We start from the raw sequence: 7,500 nt of genomic DNA, 5'->3' as shown, positions 1-7,500 counted from the left end.
TGACGAACCTAGGCAGGAAGGGGGGCTGGGCCGGTGTGGCTGGAAAATTAAACAAAATAATGTGTGTACGGGGTTGCGGGGTGGTTTTGGGGGGGAGGGGTAGGGGACAGAACATAAAGTTCACCAAACCGAAAATCGGTCTCCTAACGAGCAGAACGAGCGCGACGACGACGAGGAGGTCCACGGTGTGGTCTCGGTGACACTCGGTCCCCGCTCCTCCTCCTCCGCTCCTCCTCCACTGCTGCTGCGCGTTAGTTGGTGTTGGTGGGAAACCCAAATAATAATAGTAATAATAATAATGGAGCAAAAGTACAAAATTAAGAAAATGAAACGCGAACCCCCGCGATCCCCTTCACTCCAAGCCATCCCTATTCCTTTCCTCCCCTTCCCACCCCTTCTTCTTTCTTCCCTCGTCGTCAGCCGTTTGATGACTTTAAACTTGTCAATTCGTCTCTTTGTCCCCGGAACCATCCACCGCGCCGTCATTGTTGGGGGGGGTGGAGGGGGAGGGGGAGGGTGGTCGCGCTGGTGTGACAGTTTGTCGCATGGGAATGGGCCACATCAGGCCACATCAGGAACGGAAGACGACGATGATGATGAGGAGCGGGAAATCAGCCCCCGAGCCACCGACCCGACCCGAAATCTCGTTATCTCGCTGGAAGCCATTTTGCTGCAGCTAAGCGGTCGAGCGGTGTAGCGGTTTGCGCACATAACAGCGTGTGCTAGTACCACCAGGAGGGGGGGGCTGGAAGGCGAGCGAGAAGGACTGACCATTATCTGGCTCATTGTCAAACGCCGACGCCGCGTCGCGGTTGTGTTGTTTTTTTTTTTTTGCGCGTGAGGAACCCGCGCGGGGAAGGGAGGGAATGTGCGATAGTCGAGGCGTCAGCCCTTACATAGCAGTCGCCCAATAATGGTCGCCCCCCCGTTGTCGTAAAAGCTAATTAATGTTTACGGTCACATTTTCCAGCAACACACGCACACACACACACATACACGCGCGCGGATGCGGAGCGAATCTCTTTTTTGGGGACCATCAATGCGGTCCCAAAAGCGAACACTGAACCGCGCTGCGATTGGGCAGGATTTTTTGGGGAGCGCAATCAGAAGAAGATCCAATCCATCGTCAAAATATAACATAAACCAGAGCATTACAGATAGCATTAAACACTTTAAGGGGTTTTTGGTTTTGGTGTTTGGTTGACACGGACCTAGTGGAATACTGATTGGGCGTTTCTACACACGCAGAACAGTAGCTCGATGTTTTTAACAGTGTATCACACACACACACACACATGGAAAATAACTTTAATGACATAAAACACAAATGAATTACCAGAAACAAACAACTATTTTCTCAATGGTATTCCCCGCCAAAACACACACACACACACACACACACACAGCACTGCGTACCGACAAGAGGTGCAAATAAACTTTAGCGTTCATCTGTCAAAGTTTTTTAGTGGCTACCGTACAAACAAAACCAAGGTTTTCTTTATCGCAACGAAAGTTTTCCGCGTGTGTGTGGGTTTGTCTGTGTGTGTGTGTGTGTGTGTGTGTGTGTGTGTGAACACAATGGTAACAGAATGATTGGGTCATCAATAGCAGTAGCAACCACTGCACCAAGAACGCGAGAGTCCTTGTCCTTGAACTAAAAACCCCTTTTCCAAGCAAATCGTCCGGAAACGGAAATCCGAATCCGTCCGATCCTTGTTTTATGGGCGTCGAGAAGCGGAGACAAACGCCCCTCAATCAAACGGTTGGCCTGGTCTTTGGTCGAGTGGACGAGTGCAGATACTTTACTACCTAGTGCGCGTCAAACTTTGGAACTACTTTGCCTAGCGACAGTCGCTAGAAGGTCATGCTGGGAGTTTATGGGTTTTGTTTTTTCTAGGCCAGAGATCTCAAACTCAAACGTAAGCATCCCAGTGCCGCAGTGGAAAATAAGTCGTAATCAGTCAACACCCGCTTGGGGGGGACGCATCGCACACACAAAAAAAAGTTTGTTTTTTATATACCAAGCGTATTACCTTAAATCCGCTGTTTGCTTATAGATGGGCGTATCGAGCGAATTGAGCTGTTATCGAGTATCATAAGTGGTTCCATGCAAAAACAAACATTTTTCCTTACATAATGATGTCTATTTTTGTGCTAGAAAAAGAGCATATGCGGGAAGCTCAAGCTTTTTTTGCTTTAATTTGAATAAATCGGCTGTCGAATGTCATAAAATGCTTGTAGAGGGCTATGGTGACAGAGCACTATCGGAAATTACTTGCAGAGATTATTTACGGCGGTTCAAAAATGGCCATTTTGACTTCAGTGACAAAAAGCTTGAAAATTCGCGACACAGAAAAGTTGAGGACCATACATTGCTAGCTCTTTTGGATAAGGATTATTCCCAATCGTGAAAAATATTTGCCCAGCAGTTACGAGTTAATAAACCAGTCGTTTTCAAACGTTTTCATGCCATGGAAATGGTTAAAAAATTGGAAAATGGGAAGCTGAAGAAGCTGTTCATGAGCATCGCTTGCATTTACAGCGAATGAAATTGCACCGTGCTATGCATAAAAAAGGCCATGTTATGAACAAAGGCATGAGCAGTTGCTAATTCTCCACGACAGCGCCTCATCGCACTCGCCAAAAATGGTCCAAAATTTCTGTGATACTCTCAAGTGTGTAAAAATGTATAAACACGTTTGACAAGTGGTTTGCCTCACAAAATGAAGAATTCTTTTAGTATTGTAGACACAAATTACCCAAAAGATGGGGGAAAATGTATAGCTAGCAAGGGAAAATACTCTGAATAAATTAATTTTTGGTTTTCTATTTAAAAAATTAAAAAAATTTCCACAAAAAAACAGCGCATTTAAGGTTATACACCTGGTATAGAATTATGTTTAACTTTACATCACGTTTGAGACCCCTGTTCTAAGGCGTGAGCCGCAGTTGTGTAAGATAGCTCGTCCAAATCGGTGTCCAAATTGGTGATGAAACGATGAAGTTTCCGAACGTTTGCTCGACGGACCATGTTCTCGTTGGCCCAGCATAGGTTTCAAGAATTGCGCTCTCAGTTTTTCTTCTTCGTCTTCGTCTTCGTCTTTTCCTTCTTCTTCTATTTTAAAAACGAAGAAGTTTTCTCGCCCAAATTCGTGTCAATGGCGAAGTGCAAACACACGCACACGGGCGCGCTTGAGTTGCACCCTCCCCCCCCCCCCCCCCCCAAAATACACCAGAACGGCCACCATTTTGGACCTCAATTTGGAGTCCAGGCGCACGGTTGTTTGGAGATATCCTCGCCGTCACCCATTTGAAGTCGAAGTCGTTCCTGCACTGTCAGTGCAAAACAAAAAAAAAAAAAAACAAGCTGTACGAGGAGTGGGAAAGGTCGGAAAAAAACGTAGGGAGGAAGAGGGGCACCCATTAGCTTCCCCCGGGGGGCGGTAATGCCGATGGGGATGATGCCGCCAGCAAATATGCCGGGAAACCGAGGGCGATCGAGAGCGTGTGTGTGAGAGAGAGAGAGAGAGAAAAAGAAAGAGAGAGAGAAAGAAAGAAAGAAAGAGAGAGAGAGAGAGAGAGAGAGAAAACGGAGTCGGAATGGCAAATCAAATTGAGTTGAAAAGGCCATACGTGCTAATTATTGATTCCCCAGGCCGATGGCGGACACTCCCAACCTGCCAGCTCAACCAAACCACCACCAACACCACCACCACCACCACCACCAACAGCAGCAACGGCAGGAGGAGGTCCTTGTTGGTTGGGCGCGCCGATTGCCGAGCGTCGGAGTGGCTCCTCTTGCCATTGCGCACAGCACTGCGTCTCACTTACGCTGCTTCGTTCCACCTAATACACCCCCTTCATCCCCAATCATCCCCAATCATTCCACCCCTCCGAGGTTACCGAGCAGTATCGTTCGTTCGCTCGAGTGATAGTTTTTCCCCGTTTTCCCCGTTTCCCAGTCGCTCTTACAGTACGGCCGTCTGTGGAATTCCCTCCCATTCTACCCAAACCCCTTTGCTACTACCCCTTCCGCACCCCGAGGGGGAGTATCGTTTGCTCGCGGCCAAAAAACACGGCGCGGTCTCGCTTTTGCCTGTCTCGCTTGTACTGTCCCCCCCCGAGTGCCACCAACCCCTCCCGGCCGAACCCTCCGCTCCGCTCCGCCCCGCCCGCCGGATAGCCGGTCGGTGGTCCTGCCGCAACCCGATGCCGTAATTACCGATGATTATTCGAGTAAATATTTAAATTCATCACATCGCCCTCAACGACCGTCTACAACGACCGTCTACAACGACGACGACAACGACGACGGGTACGTCGATACCCATAGTTATGTGTGTGTGTGTCGGATTGATATGGGAGCGGAACGTCGGAACGGAACCTAAAGTGGGGAGAGGGATGAAAGGCTCTAATTAGCCAAGCAGAGCAGTGCGAGTGATCCTCGAGAGTGGAAAGTGGGTGTGGGCATTCATTTCGAGACTGAGACGAGGGCGTGCGTGCTGCTCGCGTCTGGTCCAAAAAGGTGGCCAATTATGCTGCTGCTGCTGCTGCTGCTCATGGGTAGAGCTGGATGTCCTGTGGTTGTGAGTGGTTGTGTGCGGGTGCCACACACAAGCAACGCAAGATGGATCCATTTAACGAACAAATCACTTCCAGGGCCTCCGTCTCTCTCTCTCTCTCTCTTTCTCTCTTTCTCTCTCTCTCTCTCACACACACACACACACTCTTCCTCTCTCTCTCTCTCTGAAACTCTGTTATGTATCTTGTGGTTCCTGTCATATGTGCATGTGCCCGGTTAGTTCCGTTGGCGAGTTCAGGCTCCTCTCTCCATTCTCGATTCTCGCCAATAAAACTCCGATTTTCCGATGTCGGCCATTTTCGGTTGGAAAAACGGAGCATCACACCAGTACGGAGGAAGGGAGGGGGGGGATAGGCTTGGCTTCGCCATTCGCAATCGGGAACTCATCCGTCATGAGTCACAACGCTTTCAGGGGCCCGCGCGTCGCGTCGTCCTGTCCAATCCAATTTTGGGTCTGACCGTGCGATTGCTACTACACACACACTACTACTACCTACTACCTACTGCTGCCTGCCTGCTAGCTAGTGTGCAGCGACGCGTTTGTTTCAAGCCATTAGGTTTGACACATTGATCGCAAACAACTGACAGGCGGCTGCGACAGTTAACAGGAGAGCTTCCTTGCGCCAATTAAACAACAAACAACATTGTTTCGGTGGTCCAGATGGAAGAGAGGAGGCGGAAGAGAGAGAGAAAAAGAGAGCGAGAGAGAGAGAGAAAGAGAGAAAGAGAGAGAAAGAATAGTACCCCTGGAGCTCGCTGCTTCCCGTTTTTGTTTTGTTTCTCTGCTTCATTGTCGATTCCAAACAGCCTCGCGTCGTCAGCGTCGCGAAGGACTCGCGCACTTCCTGGCGCACACCACGAACGACTCATCCTCGAACGCAGCGCTATGCTGCCCTGTTGTGGTGCACAGGTGTTAGTTGCCAATGATTGGCGGTTGGTGTCATAACAAACAAATCCTTTAATCGAACTTTGGTTCGAACAATAAAAGCGCTTCGCGGCTTGGGAGTTTGTTTTGCCAAATCATTTGCCTTTTACCACCACCAACACCACTATCACCACCTTCCGGTTTCAGCGGTGTACGTTTTTTCCCCCCTTTTTCGCATCTTCCACTCACCACACGCAGCATCGTTCTTGGACCTTTGACAGTTCACTGGTAGGTAAACAAACCTAGACCTAACCTAACTTAGTTGTTTCCGGTGCCTTCGCTGCGCTCGCGAATCAACCAGCATTGTTACAAATGTGCCGTGACTGGCGGGTGCATGACAGCAGCCTGTCAGCCAGCAGCCAGCCAGTCAGCCATTGCTGATCCGATCCGGCTGGTCAGCCGTGCAAATGGCAAACTACGACGACGACGACGACAACGACAAGCCAGCCAACTAAAATCGATCGGAAAAACCGATTAAACTGCCCCAACAGCGTGTGTGACTCGCGGAGGACACATTCCGCACCATCACCTCCTCCCACACCACTTCCGGGCTTTGTGGTGCCCCCCCCCCCCCCCCCCCCCCCGTGTGTGTGTGTTTTGGTGGCCAACTCGCGCTCGGCGCTCTCTGCTCGGTTTCTGATTGTTTGTTGGTTGGTTTTCCGGTTGTTTTTGTTTTGTTGCTCTGCCACTGCGCTACTAACACCCCCTTCCGCCTTCCGAGGGTTAGTATTATCGATCTAGAAGGCGAGAACGGGAACCGAACAAGCGAAGGACCAACCCCCACCCCCGTGCACCCCAACCCCCTGATTTTGTGGCCTTTTGAGCTGATTTTGATTTTTTTTCTTCCCCGTTGGTCGTCCTAAAGAGTGCTTTCAACCCTGCAGCCCACCCTTCCCTCCCTCCCTGAGGCTGCCACCGGAAGCTGCCAACGCTGGATGGAGAGGGCTGACTGCTGGAGGGCTGGACTCGGGCAGGGCATTTAGGGGCGGCTAAGTGGCAGAGCACGGGCCCAATCGTCGAGAGAATTGATCGCTTTTTAACTCTTTTCCTCTTTTCCTCGGGCTGCCGGGCGAAACTCCCGGGCGTACATAGGGTTTGCGAGTCGTCCTTCCACCTTTCTCTCCCCTCACTCCACATCCTGTCTATCGTTTTCCTGCTCTTTTTCGCTCGCACATTATTTACATCTCTCTCGCTCTCTTTCTTTCTCTCTCTCTCTCTCTCTCTCTCTCTCTCTCTCTCTCTCTCTCTCTCTCTCTCTCTCTCGCTATACGTATGTGGCAGCTATAATCCTGGATGCTGGTCAGGATGCGGTACCGTACGCATCCCTTCCAGCACACACACACACACACGCACACGCGAATGAGCGAGCGAGGCCCGAAAATGTCGTTAGGCGTTCTAATTTAAATTTTAAATCAAACCTTTTATGCTGTTATGTACAATCCGCCCGCCCGGCGCTCGCGCGAACAACGCTAAAAGCATCATACCGCATCGCCCAGGATCGGGATCGATTGGCGATTCACCATTTTTGGCAATTTGCCCGACTAGTGAGATGGGGGATGGGGACGGAAGGGTGCGTGGAAAATTCGTGGAAAAACCGGCTGCTGCTGCTGGATGCTGGATGCTGGAGAACGCGTTTTGCCAATTTGTGCATCCGACCGACCGCGAAGACGAAAGCCACGGCAACGGGGATGGCACAGAGAAGACAGAGAAGGGGATGATAGGGAAAAACGGGGGTTGGCAGGGGTTGAGCGGCTTGAGGAAGGGAGGAGGGGCTATAGTGGCGTAAATTGGAGGAAAAACACAAACCAAACTCCATGTAACGCACGGAGACCGCGCCTGTAAGGACATGTCACATCCCCCCCATGTGGGATAGGGGTGCGGGGGGGCGGGGTGGTGGTAGATTTTCCCTGGCTCCGTTTCGTGCTGGATTCTCGTTTTCGACACCGTCGGACCGTCGAGCGTGCGTCGAGCAGGCACCTCACCCCCTCAAACC

The sequence above is a fragment of the Anopheles darlingi genome, chromosome X (assembly GCF_943734745.1).
Source record: "Anopheles darlingi chromosome X, idAnoDarlMG_H_01, whole genome shotgun sequence".
Taxonomy (NCBI): Eukaryota; Metazoa; Arthropoda; class Insecta; order Diptera; family Culicidae; genus Anopheles; species Anopheles darlingi.
Note: the sequence above shows the minus strand (reverse complement) of the source record.